This window comes from Euprymna scolopes, chromosome 21 (assembly GCF_053919585.1).
Source record: "Euprymna scolopes isolate OS-2025 chromosome 21, ASM5391958v1, whole genome shotgun sequence".
NCBI classification, from domain to species: Eukaryota; Metazoa; Mollusca; class Cephalopoda; order Sepiida; family Sepiolidae; genus Euprymna; species Euprymna scolopes.
The window spans coordinates 71100707-71117402 of record NC_136502.1 but is presented as its reverse complement, the minus strand read 5'-3'; the positions used below and the strand labels follow the sequence as shown (position 1 = coordinate 71117402).

Genomic DNA, 16696 nt, shown 5'->3' with positions numbered 1-16696 from the left:
TTTCTCTTTTTAAAGTGGGTTGTTTAATTTCTTTATGTAATATACTTCCAAAATAAACTATTAAAGTTGTTTAAAAAACAATAGTTATTTAAAAAAAAAAACAGTGTTTACAAAGTGCTGGCGCGTCTTCATGCAGCCATTTTTTTTTTTTTTTACGTAATGAAGTCAACTTTAAAAATCTATCAAAATTGTTCTATTTGTTCAATTTTTACGATATTTTCAGGGCTAATGTGAAATTTTATGCTCTTTCCAATAAACTGAATATAATATTTTGGACAAACGTTTTTTTTCAATTCACCCCCCCCCCCATTTTTAAATGTCTATTAAAATTTTAATAATTAATTTATGTACCAAAGTTTTATATATCACAAATTGAAGATAAAAGATCAATAAATAATATACTGTAATTTAAAAAAAAAAAAGAATAGGTTTTTTGAAAATTTTTCTGTAAAGTCCAAAGTGTAAAACCATTTTTTTAAACCACGTTGAATTTTTTTTTTTTTTAGTGGAAGCTTATTTTATGCTTAGAATGCCAAGTAAATATGGGATGCTTACAACAATTTTTTCTATTTCATATAATATTTTCTTTTTTTAGATATAAAAAATGTCAGTCGATAAAGAAGTGTAGGGGACTAAAAATTAGAGGACACCGGGGAGGAGTAATCTGCCCCTGCTCTAAGGCTGGATGGTTTTTCCCTTTGGTCACGAGCAGACGTGTTGCCTTTTCCCTCTCAAGAAGAGGAGAACCTTCGTTCCACCACGAGGTAAGCTCTGAGAACTTTTTCCACCAGTCGGTGAGTCTTATTGAATTGTCGCTATTGTATTGTGTTTTATTGTTGTTTAAATGTTTGTCAGTGTATAATAAATGTGTAAACGTAATTGGGAAATATATTTTTTGTTTAGTTAAAACTAACAGAAGTATTAAAATATATCAATCAAAAACTCATGTATTTCATTAAGAGAATAAAAAAAAATCGGTAAACTGTTTTAACAATAAAAATTTATAAGTGAATACTTTCCGCTTTTTTAAGTACGGATGACCGAAATACTAAATTTGGTTTAAAGCACGCATTAAAAAGACACATGAATTGTGTCCCTTCAAGGCGCAGGAATATAAAGGCGAATAAAATCAGACTTGTCTCCCTTTATTTGAACAGTTAAAACAAAATGTGAGTTCGCGTTTGAAGCCAACATATTCCGTTTGTAAATGAGTATAACAAAGTTATGTGACTTTAAAAAAAGAAAAGTAATTTATTATACTTTCCCGAATCACAACAGAAAACTTTTTGGTTCAAGTAATGTAGAAGTAGCGTATTTGTTTATTTACTTTGTAACACTCATGTGTTGAAATAAAAATAAGATACTGTCCAAAGTATTGAATTTCCTCGCTTAACCAATTTGCGTCATATGATTAAACACTGTTGAAAATATTAACTTGTCATCACAAGAAAGAAAAATGGGACAATGAGAATATTTCTGGATCCCCACAAGCTCAACAGAGTACTCATACAAGAGCACTACACTATATCAGTTCTCGAGGATGTCCTTCATGAGAGATATAAAAATATTCACCGGAGTAGAAATCTCATCAGGATATTGGCATATTGAGCTGGGTGATGCATCCAGTGACCTGGCCACTTTTCAGACATACTTTGGCCGATACTGTTAGTGTCAGTTACGGTTTGGCTTGAACTCCTCAACGGAGATCTTCCAAAAAAAGCAGGGAGTTGTCATTATTGCAGATGATCTGGTCATTTATGATAAAGAAGAACATGGCAGACAGCTCTACAAACTACTTCAGAAAGCTCAAACAATAAGGGTGTAACTTAACCCAGAAAAACTAGAGACTGGACTAAGAGTACGACGGATGAGATGGCATTGGGTGGACCTTGTAAAAGTGAAGACCATCACTAATATCTCAGCACCAGGAAACATTGGAGCTCTCCGCAGATTCCTATGCATGATAAACAGACATGACAGAAAAGGATAGACACCCATAGAACCAGTTTATTTCAATAAACATATAATTTATAGAACAAAATAAAAAAAATGGTCACAAATTTAATAACTATACTTGGTTGACATTCCCTTTGTTGTTTTTAATGATAGGACCCTTCTAGGCATAGCATTGATCAATAGACAAATATCATATTGATGAATTTCTTGCCATGTCTGACGCAATAATGCTAAAAATTCAGACTTAGAAGATGGCCTCCTTTTCTATTTGCGAATGTTCCGGTCTAATATGCCCCAAAGGTTTCCAATTGGGTTCATATCCGGGGACTGAGTTAGCCATGGAAATTTATTAATCCCATTTTGGCTCAATCAATGTTGTATCACCCTAGCACTCTTCAATATTTCTTTCCACAAGACGCAAAGTTTTTCAAATGAGGTTTGATGCACTTTTACTCCTCTTTTTATGAATTGTTCGATCACTCTATTAGCAGTAAAGTCGTCTTTAATTTTAAAATTAATAGCAAGCAAAATTGCTTGGCGGTCATGTAAGACACTTGTTATTAACAGAACATTATTCTTTAATCCTAAAACTAAAAATGTCTATGAGCGAAAGATGCAGCGGTTGAATCGCTGCTGTGGTAGAAAGATAAGTTCCCACTAAGAATTTAAAGTGCTTACAATCCTGGGATATAGAAATGGAGAAAGTGGATAATGACGAATTTGCTAGTAGACAGTCTGAACGTTGCCGAGAGAATTCGGACAACGAATCAGATATCTCAGTGATGGAACGACATTAAGCCATGAAAAATGTAGATGACATGGAAGTTACAGACGGGGGTTTGGGGGGGGGGCTCGGTTTGCGAACAACGTAGCTTAGGGAATAACAAAAATTAGTAGCAGGAAGTGAATAAACAGAGTGATCGTATTGGATGCGAGGATTGCTGAAGATAAATGAAAACATCAAATCAGATTTGAACAAAAAAGGGGAAATCCATTAATTGTTGATATTTTGATATCCGTTTGGTCAATAATTTCCAAGAGGAAGTTTTAATCAAAACAAAAACAAAAAGAAACTAATTGGACAGTCGGCGTGAAAATCTTCCATCAAACGAGCACAAAGAGAGAAGTATGTTATGACTGATATGATGAGTAAGAAAAAGTTAAAGGTTGTGGAAAAAATAAGAAAAGAATGTATGAGAAAAAACTCACACTATAAAAAAATTAACAAACGAATCTTGGAATACAATTAACAGGAAAACATATCTGTTATGAAGACTGTCGAGATAGCAATAAACTGACTATTAAAAGAAAAACACCCCGTTTACGTTTGGGATAGTTACCGAGGCGAAACACGATTCCTAATGATGCTGTTAATTTTAAGTCTACAGAATCGAAATTTGATATACAGGGTACTGAGATTTGGGAGAATCTTTGTCATCGGTTTTCAGCCAGAAATTTGGCGATTAATGGGTCAAAGTGCAACGATTTCACCTTTAAGAACTCTACCAAACTCCTCCGACAATTTGGGGTCTACACACGTGAAATTTTAGATATAGGTTCCTTGGACATGGATCTAACTTAATAACTCGATTTGAACCCAAAACAATAATTTTTAAGGGGTCATAATAGGGGTCAAAGTTAAAAAAATTGACCGCTTTTCTTTTGCTCAACATACACCTCCAAATACCCGGGCAACGCCGGGCACCCATGCTAGTATATCTATAAAAGTGAACGTGTCTGTGTGTCTGTCTGTGTGTCTGTGTACATTTTCTTTCGCAATAACTCTGTTAAGTTTTAGTCTACAGACTCGAAATTTGATATACATGGTACTGAGATTTGGGAAAATCTACGTGATCGGTTTTCGGCCAGAAATTTAGCTGTTAAGGAGTCAAAGTTCAACGATTTGATCTTTGAGACTCTACCAAACTCCTCCGACAATTTTGGGTCTAAACAGAGCCTAAAACAATAGATTTTAAGTGGTCATAATAGGGGTCAAAGTTTAAAAAATTGACTTTTTTTTTCTTTTTTTTTTTTTGCTCAGCATACACCTCCAAACACTCAGGCAACGCCAGGCACCCATGCTAGTATATATATATATATATATATATATATATATATATATATATATATATATATATATATATATATATATATATATATATATATATATATATATATATATCAGGTTAACAAGAAGTTCTTGCAGTTTTTAACTTTTAATTTCAGATGGACATATTTCGGTTCAAACAAAAATTTATTGATCAAAATAAGCACCATCAGTAAAACAAGTTTATGCAAGTAACGTAAAAATCTTGCGTTCTGGTAGAAATGAAGTTGCCGAAGGCGTTTTTGAAGCATTTCAATGTGCTATAAATGTGGGTGTCCTAATCATTTTGCTAAGGAGTGCCGGACTCAATGTGATACGAAGAATGTTTAACCATACGCACAAGACAAACACTACGATGTTATCACTACAATGAGTTGAGTCATATCTCCAAACTGTTCGGGAACAAGATAACGTCGCCACTTTTGTCCTTTGCTAAACAATGAACGCAGAATTGCCTGTCGTTGGCGTGAAAATTAATGATGTGCAAACGGAATGTTCCCGATTTATAGTTAGCGTAAATAGCTGTAAGATGTGAAGGAAGCATCGTTATGACCATCAATGGCTTATCCCAAGAATGTTTTGGTGTAGCGATTTTCAACTGAAGTCAGCTGAAGGTGACACAGCTGAAGTTGACGTTCAAGTGATGCAGAAAAAAACCATTGGGCACAACATATTAATTGGAATTGACGCAATAAGAGCATTTGATGGTGCCGTGCTCACAGCGGCTGGAATGTAACGCTGGGTGTGTCAGAATTGGGGGGGGGGGAGAAATTTTGACACCCCTAACACAAAACTGCGAATAAAATATAAAAAAAAACTCATAATTTCTCTTTTTAAAGTGGGTTGCTTAATTTCTTTATGGAATATACTTCAAAAATAAACTCTTAAAGTAAAAAAAGAATAATAGAAATATGATTTTTTTTTATTAAAAAAAAGTGTTTACAAAATGCATGCGCGCGCTCATGTAGCCGTTTTTTCTACGTAATGAAATGAAGTGAATTTTACGAGTTAAATTTTTTTCAATTTTTTCACTTTAAAAATCTATCAAAATTTTTCTATTGGTTCAATTTTTACAATATTTGCAGGTTTAATGTAAAATTTTATGCTCTTTCCAATAAACCGAATATAATATTCTAGACAAATTTATTTTAATTCATGCCCCCCCCCCATTTTGAAATATCTATTAAAATGAAAATAATTCATTTCTCACCTAATTGAAGATAAAAGATCAATAAATAAAATAATCTAATTAAAAAAACAAAAAAAAAGAAAGAATAAATATGTGCAAATTTACCTGTAAAGCGAAAAGTTTAAAACCTTTTTTAAAAATCACGTTGATTTTTTTTAAGTGGAGCCTCATATTTTGATAATATTGTACAGTAAATATTGGACTCTTACATCATTTTTTTCTATTTCATTCAATGTTGTTTTATTTTAGATATTAAAAATATTTCATTCCATAAAGAAGAAATAAAATATCTAAAATCAAAAACTCATGTATTTCTTTAAGAGAATAAAAAAAGATCGAAAATTTGTCGAGGGGTTTGTTTATAAAAGTAAACTTACTTATGAGTGAATATGATCATTTTTCAGGTACGGTGACCCATATGACTAACTTTTGTTGGCAGCAAACACATGTTAGAGATAGAAAGAGGAGATTAATTATGGCGGTTTTAGGCCACTGTATTTGTCAACTGGAAGAAAGGGAGACAAACCCACTCTGTGACCATCTGATATGAGAATTTAAAATGGCGGTATTTTTTAATCCTTGCTTAAAAATTCTTTTATTTAAAAAGTACATGGAATATAAAATATAAATATGGACAAAGTCTTATAAATGAAGAATGGAAGTACCCATTAATGAGTATTTTTTATATGTAAGTGATTTTTTTGGAATTTATATATATTTATTATATTCAAAGTAAGCTAAAATTCATTGAATTTCTTTAAATCTTTTTTAAAGAAAACCGATTTAAAAAAATATTGCATATTTTGCTATTAAAACCTTTTATTATTTTAAAATTTGGTCTTTGCTCCTTTTATTGAAAAAAATTAGGGTTTAAATTACATTTTTCAAGTAGTTATAAGCTTCGAAAGACAGTTAGTCTAATAATTCACATTTTTATCACTCATTTTTAATGGCGACATCTGACACTGCTAGTGTAACGCTGCGTAGACAGAGAGAAATGTGTGCAGCTATTTCTATTAAGGAAAAGGAATTCTATGTTACATTTGACGACAGCGAGAAGGTTTGGACTGCGAAGTTGAAATAGGCTATGAGCGAAATGCCAGATCAGCTGTGCAAGACAATTCCAGAGTATGCTGTTTTTACTAAGAATCGAGAACTTCAGATGTGGATTGATAACAGTTGGTTAATATCATACCCATATGAACGTATTGGACCCCTCAAAGGACTAATACCGCTCATAGCTACTGGGCAACCTACTAGAGACAAAGTACAACCTGTAATAGATTACCGAGAATTGAATCGACATGTCACATTAATGTACGGTTATAGGATTTAAAGAGAGCCTACCTGCAGATATGAGCCGATAAAAAACATGCTCGTGTCTGTCTGACCTGCGGGTTGAGAAGGAAAAACGAAAAGATCCAAGATGGCGACCGTGATCTTTTAATGCCTACGGTCTCGCACAGTTCTGCAGGTTGCTGGGGGGGTCAGACTTGTGTAGAGTGAACAATGAAAGCTACTTCATCTTATGTTGATTACATATGCGACAATGAAGAAATAATATATCTGCAGATACAGTTCGAATGTAACCAGAATCCTTCAATTTAGTAAGCAAGGAACCTAAGTGCTTAAAGGATGAGGCGCTAGTATTAAGCTTTGAGGTTTGGGAGGAGTGCAACACTTGAAGATTGAAGTGAGGGTGGCCAGTTCTAGTGTCTAGACGATGCATCACATTTTCTAATAGCGGTAAGTTAGTACGATATGCCAATCACCCTGTGCAGGATTATTAGTATATACTTCAGTCAACGTTTCGGCCATCATTTGCATGAGAGAATCATCATGTACCTTATAATCCCATTTTTTGTTACCGTAGTCCTCATGTTTTTAGTACTCCTGTTGTCGTTTGGAGAAATCAACATGCAAGTAAATATCCTACTAATTTATGTGATTTTTATTGCTGGAAAAATTGAGTAAAAACCAACTTAATGAAGAGAGCGAATATCAAAGTGGAGAAAGAAAAAGGATATTAATTAAAGTCATTTGCGTTTTCGCGTTCGGCAGAATCACTTCTCAATCTTACTCTTTTGAACAAACCGTGAATGCCCTAGATTCTGCAAAGGCATCGTATCCTGTGGAATTCTATATTCTATATGCCTTTACAAATGCGATTTACTAGCAGGATTATCGGCGTTGCCTGGATGTAGGATAGCATCAGATGTAACATCATATTGTGACATGGCCCTACCAGGGGACGACGGTTGAGCTCCCCAAAATAGAGGCGAAAACTCAAAATTCACTGAAGAAAAACGGGCAGATGTGACTTTTATTAAATATTGGTGTGCCCGGGCGACAGTAAAACACCCTGCAGACACAAATGAATTAAATAAATAATAATAATAATATTTAATAAATCGACAAGCAATGTCATTTTGAGAGATGCTACTTTTACTTTCTCTCCCGCTCTCCCTCGACCCAAGACTGCACCATAATAAGCAAAGTATCTGACAGCATAGACACAGCACTCTCCTTCGACACGAGCGCCCAAGTACATGTATTTGGTGACTTTAATGTCCATCACAAAAACTGGCTTGGATTCTCTACTTACACAGATGAAGCGGGCAGCGCAACTCATAGCTTCTCTATATTTCACTCCCTATCACAAATTGTTACTTTTCCAACCCGTTTCCCTGATCAGGAAGAACAACACGCATCACTTTTAGATCTGTCTTTGACCACAGTTCCTGATGATTGTATAATGAAAGCCGACATACTAATAAGCATATATATACATATTATATTATATTAGTATGTCGGTTGGTTCTCTGTGAGTATATACATATGTATCTTATTATTTTTAATTTGGGTACTATCTACCTGTGCGTCGCTATTTTTGAGTATTTCGTTGATTTAATTACTTCTTTTGCCTGAATATATTTATAGGTAAGTGTACTTGTATCTATGTTATTAGTAATCTGGTATTGAATGTATTATTTTGTGATTTAATATGACTTTATATCTATACTTAAATAGCTTAAACTTCCAACTTAATAGTATAGTTACACCTTTACTTATGTGCATGTATATATATATATATATATATATATATATATATATATATATATATATATATATATATATATATATGTGTGTGTATGTGTGTGTATATTTGGGTATATATATGTGTGTGTGTGTATATATATATATATTTGTATTGTATTCTTTTTATATACATAAATATTAGCAGTTTTTTATTTATAATTATTGGACCTATTTAATTTATTTAATCCCCTCTTATGGCTAAATATGTTATATTAAAAAGATAATAAATATTAATTTTATTCTGTTTTTATTATTATTATTATTATTATTATTATTATTATTATTATTATTATTTTTATTATTATTATTATTATTATTATTATTATTATTATTATTATTATTATTATTATTATTATCATTACTATTATGTTTATTGTTATTAATAATAATTTTAATATTGTTTTATCATTATTTTCTTCTTTTATTCATATATTTATCTAATAAAAACGCGAAAACTTTAAACTTATATCATTTAGCATAAAGGGCCTAATTAATGGTAGACGTATGTTTGAATTGCGTTGATTTTACTCGTGGATGTATGTAAGAGGATAAATATGCTAGCCGAATACATTCACTGCCTTTTTTGACACGTTCATTTCTGACGCTTGGATTGTATCTTTTGTTTGTATTTGTAATAATATGTTTCATTACTGAATTGTATAATTGTTCATAAATTGGTTGACACGCAGATTTTTTCTTTTTCTTTTTCTTTTTCTTTTTCTATATACTGTCAAATTCTTACTTTCTCTCTTTCTCTATTTAACTAGATCTCATTATTCTTTCCTTTTCCTTCTAGTTCTTATTCTCTTTATTATAACCATTTATTTATTTTTTCTTTTCTTCTCCATATCATATATATATATATATATATATATATATATATATATATATATATATATGTGTGTGTGTGTGTGTGTGTGTGTGTATGTATGTGTATATATATATATATATTTTCTCTCTTCTTTTTCTCTCTATTTTGTTTTCTCTATATTTTCTTTCTCTATTTCTGTCTCTATTCCTTTTTTCTCTTCTCAATCACTCTCTCCCCATTGTAATCTTTTAACTTTATTTAAATTGCCTCTCCCTTTTTACTTTTTATTTAATTAAAGTCCTGTGTTTTAAGTTTTTTAACTCCAACTTCTAAAGAGTTCCTACCTAAAATAAAAATCCATTATTCATTGAACTTTTGAATAGTCAAGTCGCTGCCTGATGATGTCTGTTGTTTGATTGAAACAAGTGGCTATTTGTAGCAGCGGGATGTGAGCATGTTTATATAACAATAAACAAGTATTATCAGCTCTTTTTATTGAGCACTATCTAACAACCTCGTTGAATTCATTAGTCCATTACTTTTGAATATAAAAAAAACCCGAGTATATATATATATATATATATATATATATATATATATATATATATATATATATATATATATATATATGAAGAAAGAAATAATAATAAATATGGAAATGATAGATTGACTATAATAAGAGATTCAAACAAGAGTGAGAACTTCAAGAAAATATACGTATGGAATTGAAAAATATGCCTAAGCTATTAGTTAACGTAAAAATAATTAACTTTTAGATGTCGCTTTCAACTTAAAGAAATATACATACCACTCGCTTTTCTTTCTTTTTTTTTATAGTTGGTCTTAGTGTAATAAGGATCCAGTAAGCAAGTTCAATAAGTACACGATTGACACATAAGGTTGCTTCTAATATTGCATGAAGACTGCAGTCTTCATGCATGTTATAATTCAAATTAGTTGCGTGCTTTATGATATAAACATAACTACAAAATTAAGCTAGTATTTACTTATTTATCATATTGAAAATATTTTATTAAAATAAAATTGTATATCTAAAATCGGACACAGCTAGATCCACATAAAAATTACTGATTATTAATTTCATAAGTGGTTGGAGTTGTTTATGCCATAATCAACACTATTCTTAGCCGGAATAAATATTTTTTTAAAGAATGAAATGCGAAATGTGTAATTTTAAAGAATGAAGGTTCTGCACTATTTACTGTATTGCTACGCGTGAAGCGTGTTGTGGGACTAACGGGTGTCGGTGTTTAGTGCCGCCAATTCAAAATAATGATAAAAATCACGTGACGTGTAAAAATGGAGTTGAACAATCAAGCAAAAATGACTGAGACGAATGGAGAAAGTAAATACAATTTTTTTTTTAATTGTAAATGAATGAAAAGAGAAAATAAGAAAGTTTCTTCATAATTGAAGGTCTCTTCCTGCGACTGAAGTAATTAAATGTTTTGAAGGAGAAAAGTAAATGTTCTCGGTTAGAAATGACCATTCTTTTTTTTTTTTTTTTTTTGGAAGAAATAAACAATATAAAAGTCCCTCGCTTACTTTAGCGGAGAGATAGAAAAGGGTAAAAAAAATCTATCTCCATGTGGAGGATTAATTATCGAGTGTGTGCGCGTTTAACGTCTACACGGACGGAGTCGATGATGATGATGATGATGATGATGATGCAGCATGCTGCCTTGTGGTCGGCTGATTCGTTTGGGCGCAAAAATGCCCTTTTTATACATTTCCAACCGGTTCCGCGAAGACCTTCAGAAAACAAAACACTTTTAAAATTTGCTTTCCTTGTAATCCGATTGGATGAAAAGAATAACATTCTTATGACGTAAGATACTTCTTACTACGTCCGCCTGACCGGGTGAAGTTTCGCTTATAACTCCACCGAATTTGCGTGGTTGGAGAAAGGGACGTGCAGCTGAAACGATGTTTATACATCCGCGCGCGCAACTGGGTTTTACAGCTGAGGCAGCGCACCATTATTCTGTTTTTAGTAGATTCGACGCGGCGGCGTCAGGGCTACGATAAGCGTAACATAGTCCTTTTATCTGGTGTACAGATAGGCAAATCACGACCTTGTGTCTTTGCGCTTTCTGCTACACTTCTCTACTTATTTACTTTAACAACGTGTTCCTATCATTCTTTTTCGTTCCTTTCTTTTTGCTTTTTAAAAAGCAAAGCCTACAGGGAAGTTGAAATGGGAGACGCTCACAACAATTGTCAGATAGTTTGCATCAATTTTTCAGTGATTTCCGTGCTGTGAATAGCATCAACAAGTCATATCTTTATGAGAGGCTCATAAATGACATATATGAATCAGCATGTCCGTGATGAGGGTCGAAAACATTTGGTAATGAAAGTAGTGCTATAGAAGCCCACAAGATATGAAACTGGCAGGCCCAGGTCGTCAGTTTGTTTTGGTATACACTTCACCACCCACCACCACCACCACCACCGCACAGCTATTGCTAAAAATAATCTGTCATGAAAGATTTCTCCTCCACCGACTGAGGACAGGAAAGGTGAAGTGTAGCATCAAAACAGATACTACACTGTGATCTTGTTCCGAAGGCCAAAAAATATTTGTGTTTAATGTTTCTTTAATTTTTTATTCCCTAAATGCATAATTCAGTTTTATCAGTATTAAATTGTATATTGTTTTAAAATTACTTAATTTTACATAGATAATATTTATATTTTATATTGAATTATCTTGAAGTTCAGTTTCAGTATTAATCGAACTGCGTTCCTTTTTCATTTTAAAAATGTTTTATTGCTCTTTTTCAAATGACCCTGTCTGACAGTCTGGCAAATCATACCTACATTGTCTGCAGGCATTTTTCAGTTAACAGGCCTTCTTCTTACTCTCGGTGGCCGTGGTTGAAGTGACGTATAAACAAAAACAGATAAATGTTATTTGTTTTTTTAATGCATTGCTACATTTCAGGGCGTATAAAGATAAAATATTTTTCAACTTTGATTGTAAATTCGTTTATCTCCATGATAAATTATTTTTTAGTGACGGCAAGCAACAACACAATGACAACTTAAATAAAATGTTTCCTTTCCTTAGTGATAATAATCAAAATACTAACGGGACCTTGTGTTTTTTACATAAATCTGTATAATTCACTACTACTACTACTACTACTACTACTACTACTACTACTACTACTACTACTACTAATAATAATAATAATAATAATAATAATAATCCCGTTTGAAATATTAAATGCTTGTTCATGAAAATTTCTTTCTTTGCCCATAAAAATATCTTTTAAACAAATATATATTCGCATACATAAATATATATAGAAAGAAGTTTGATTCTACTATAACTTTTATGCAAATATTACACAAGTATAAATCATGTAGAATATCTGCATGAATACAATTGCACGTAATAATTAACTAAAGATGATCATCCCATAAGAAAACCGAAAAAAATATTAACAGCTAATTTAAAAAAAATAGAACGAAACGTTTTTTTTTTCTTTCTTAAAAGATCTAGTAATTTAATTATTTTAAAAGAATTGTGGCTCTTACTATAACAATAATCGTTCACTAAATATTCTTTAAATCAATAAAACATCCCTTTTTAAAGGTTATTCATTTTAAATTGTACTGTTTTAGTCGACAGAAGGACATTATTCGATTTTGGAACAATTCATTTGAAATAGGTAAAGCCGGAATTGTTTACCTTAGCGACATCGGATTGCTCAGCAATGCAATGTCTTAAGATATTATTGTATAGATTTTCAACGTAACATAACTAAATTTCACTCACGTAAGCAAGGAAGGTTTGATACCTACTTAAAATGTTACGGAACTGGAGAGCATGCTCACGTCAAATGATTTGAAGAGCTTACACAAATTTTTAGGTGTGGCAAGTTAAGTATTCATTACTGGCGGTGCAAAAATTTGTGGCATAATAATACTGTAAATCGCTGTATAAAATATACTGAATCTCTTTTAATTTTTCAGTCAGAGCATGAGGAGAGCTGACTGAATTCACACTACATGGTGGAACGATAAAATTGTCGCCCTAAAGAAAACTACTACAGCTTCCCTTTTAATACTTTTATTGAAAAATTAATTCAGGTAACTTGATTATGTAGTAGAACTGATATCTATTCAATGTAGTCACTTTTGGTCTCAATTACTGCTTCGGTACGGGTCTGGAACTGGGAGCATGCCTTTTCCACAAACGTCGGTTGGAGCTTGGTGAATCATCATCATGACGGGCTCCTTGTCTAAACCAATGTGACTCTCCCTCTCCAGAGTTTCCTGTCTTCCATCAGCTGCCTCAGATCTTCTGGTTCACAGTTAGCGCCACATGCTATTTGCTGGATGTATGTGGATCTAGGTCGTCCTTTGCTTGTGCGTCCATGTCATGGAGTCCATAGCAATACATCACTCACCAATTCATGCTTGCTCCTCAGACAATGACCAGCAAATCGTAGGCATCTGTCTCTGATGGTATTAGATATGGCAGGTAGATTGCCATAAAGTTGCTGCTTCGTGGTATGATTTTGCCAAGATATGTTTAATACTGTTCGTAGCATACGGGTGTATGTACCGTCTAGTTTTCTTTCCAATCTTTTGGTGAGTGTCTAGGTTGTAGCATCGTAAACAAGGACAGACTTTACCACTGCCCCGAAGAACTGCCTTTTCAGTTTGTTAGTTAGTCCTGAAGTCCATACTGAACACAACCCATCTAATGCGGCTCATGCTTTTGAGATGCGAATTTCGATATCTCTCTCTGTGGAAGCTGCCCAGATACGTAAACTCAGCGACTTCTTTCAGTGTTGATCCAACCAGAGCCCTGATCTCCCTTTCACATTGAAAGTCATAAACTTTGTCTTATCCACATTAATGTGGAGACCAATGTCATTTGCAGACTTTTCTCCACATATTTGGCGAATACTCTGCAAATATTTGGCGAATACTTGGAACATAGTAACGATCAGGCTGGATTTGGTGTTGTTAGAGGTCATGTTGGTGATGTTCTCGGCGTATGACCAAACGTAGTAGTCAGGTCGGGAGCAAGTGAGAGAAGTGTACAAAGTCGTAGCATTCTTTCTGAAGCCAAGCCTAGGTTTCTTTGGACTTGTGGGCCGGCGGCGACTCATGTTGCCACACACTGGGTCTGCCAACAGTTACCTGATTGCACCAGAGCATCACCACATCCAGGTACACTTTGGTGTTGACTTTCAAGCCAACCTCAAAGATGTAAAATGTTTTTGACTCCTAATGGGGGTACGAGACGAATGGATTCGCCAATCATTTTTATAACCAACGGCTGTGCTAAACAACCAATGAAAACGTCCCAAAATTATTATAAAATTTGTCGAATTTTAGATTCAATCAGTTCGCCGTTTACTACGTCATGGACCGCATTTAATTCTTGGCCACTATCTTGGTTACTGATCTGAACTACGCCGTCATCTTGGTTACTGATCTGAACTACGCCACCATTTTTGTTCAAAACAATGTCTCAAAACTTAAGCCTTCACTTGAAACAACACCAAAGACCACAACCGTGGCCGGAAACTTTATTTTCATCACACGTGGCAATCCAGCGATACATTTTGAGGGTGATGGCAATGCTTCTGTTGCCATAACTTGGATCGGTAGAGAGTATGAGTTATACAGCAGCGCATCTCTGATTGAACATTGTGTCACTTTCAAACATAATAGAAGGCTCCTATTGCTCTTGGGATTTGTACACAACTGGCCAACAAGCAGATGGTATGCGACAAAAAAAAGAAAAAAAGAAAAAAGAAAACCGGTTTTCATCAAACGGAAATGGAATTATGTTGTCTTTTCTAGGGCGACAATTTTATCGTTCTACCCTGTACAATTCTTTATCTGGAATTCTTTATAATTCAACGCTTCTATAACTGGATGGATACTGCTAATTTTTGCTTGGGATAACGAAATTGAATATTTTGCAATTTAATAATTTTCTTTTCTCTACAATAGAATTATTTATTTTGCCATTCCTTTTTATGTCATTTTTCTATTGCAAGAATGGTTCTTCACTTAAGAATTAGTGTCACCTCTACCTGAACGAGTGTAGTTTGACCTAAGTCAAAGTTCGAGTTGAAGGAGAAAGAAACTGACTTAAAAATAAATAAGTATATATTATATTAGTTTATCCAGTTATCTGTCATCGAATACCATATAGTTTTGCAATCAATCTGACAAACCAGTGTAATGAGATTTTCTTTGGGAGTGGAGATATAACGAATAATAGCGCGCTGAACAAGATTCAAGTTAAACTTGGAATTTACTTGACAATGTAGTGGTGTAAATTCGAATACGTTTTAATAGAAGACATGAGAAAAATGGACCATAATGATATTGTAACATCAAATAAAATAAGAAGTGAAAATTCTTTCACGTTACTTTAAATTAAATGTATGTGATTTTCTTTTCGTTAACCTTGCTTTGCTCTCTTTAATTCATACACTACCATTCTGGTGAATTTTATACTTGCTAAATGGTGACCAAGTTTCAATCATTCATAACATGCAGGCTTATCCATTTTTCTCATTTGTCAGTTTCTGACATAAAATTGTAAGCCTAATGTGGTGACTAATATCACACAAGATTAGTGAATCTATTAACGAGAGCTTCTTTTCTAGAGCTATAACTCTTGACATATCAAAGGCCTTTGATAATATTCAGCATAAAGGTTTACTTTACACGATTTCTAAATATTGAATATCTGCAAATGTCCTTTCAACCATCAAATCCTTTCTCTTTGATAGGTTCATAAAAGTACTTGTTGATGGACAGAAGTTCATAATATTAATGATGGCATACCTCAGGAATCCATTCTGGGTCCAATTATCTTTCTGATCTTCATCATTGATCTCCCAAATCAAATTCTATGATCATTCATCGAAATTTATGGAGATGACACAGCCATCTATGGCAACACTTCAGAGAGTATTAGTAATCAAGATTTTTCTGGTGATCTCTTGTTCATCGAATGTGGGAAGTTAGCTAGTTATAGTTAATACATCTAAAACGAAGCCTTTCTTTTTTCACCACCAACGATGTGGTCCTCAGTTTGCCCTAATTGAAATGAATGACTCTCACCTTGAGGAAGCCCTTGCTTTGATAAACTTCTGAGGCCGACCTTCATTCCAGACCTAAATAGTTGCCAAGGTTGCTAGAAAAATGGTTGAATTATTCTATTGCACCAGAAAATATCTCACTCTTTTTGCAATCATCTACCTGTATAAGAGCCAAATAAGCTATAAGATGGAGTACTGTGAGCACATCTAGGGAGGTGCCTGCATTGCCTGATTTGATCAAACCAATTTTGAAAACTAGTGAGTGATGGCCTCTTTTCCACTCTACAGCCTTTTTCTCACAGAAAAGACGTCACTAATCATTCTCTACTCTATCGTTATTTTCATAGCAGGTGCTTGAATGAACTTCAATCTATGTCCCCTCTCTATAAAACATTCATAACAAAAATTTGTCTACCTAAGACAAC

The 16696-nt window shown here is 33.3% G+C and overlaps 1 protein-coding gene across 1 annotated transcript in view; it reads left to right on the top strand.

Annotated features, from left to right (window-relative positions):
* Positions 1-667: 667 nt before the first annotated feature.
* The window catches only part of LOC145243011 (uncharacterized), a 148232-nt gene continuing 132203 nt past the window's right edge, over positions 668-16696 (top strand). Inside the window, exon 1 of the mRNA XM_080106129.1 lies at positions 668-764. The gene's annotated coding sequence lies outside the window, so the exon portion shown is untranslated. The remainder of the gene's footprint in view (positions 765-16696) is intronic.